This window comes from Sinocyclocheilus rhinocerous, unplaced genomic scaffold, assembly GCF_001515625.1.
Source record: "Sinocyclocheilus rhinocerous isolate Xijiao unplaced genomic scaffold, SAMN03320098_v1.1 scaffold3523, whole genome shotgun sequence".
In the NCBI taxonomy this organism is placed as follows: Eukaryota; Metazoa; Chordata; class Actinopteri; order Cypriniformes; family Cyprinidae; genus Sinocyclocheilus; species Sinocyclocheilus rhinocerous.
The window spans coordinates 10629-10839 of NW_015647067.1; the positions used below are offsets into that span (position 1 = coordinate 10629).

At 48.8% G+C, this 211-nt stretch overlaps 1 long non-coding RNA gene across 1 annotated transcript in view; it reads left to right on the forward strand.

Moving 5' to 3' along the window:
- LOC107708690 (uncharacterized) overlaps window positions 1-211 on the forward strand; it is a 4767-nt gene that overhangs the window by 492 nt on the left and 4064 nt on the right. The gene's annotated exons all lie outside the window — the stretch shown is intronic.

Genomic DNA, 211 nt, shown 5'->3' on the forward strand with positions numbered 1-211 from the left:
GAAGTTCAGTGCAGTAGTTTGTTAGTGCAGAAGAGAAGATGGAGCTGCATGTGTTCTATGCTATGCAGTGCAAGACATGCTACAGTGCTGTCAGAGTCAGTGTGCTGGTGTGTAGATGGAATCCATGGAATCCAGTAGGGGTAGGTGGGTGATTATCGTTTTGCTATCTGGAGTTCAGTAGTCTGATGGCCTGCATGGCCTGCGAGTCTCG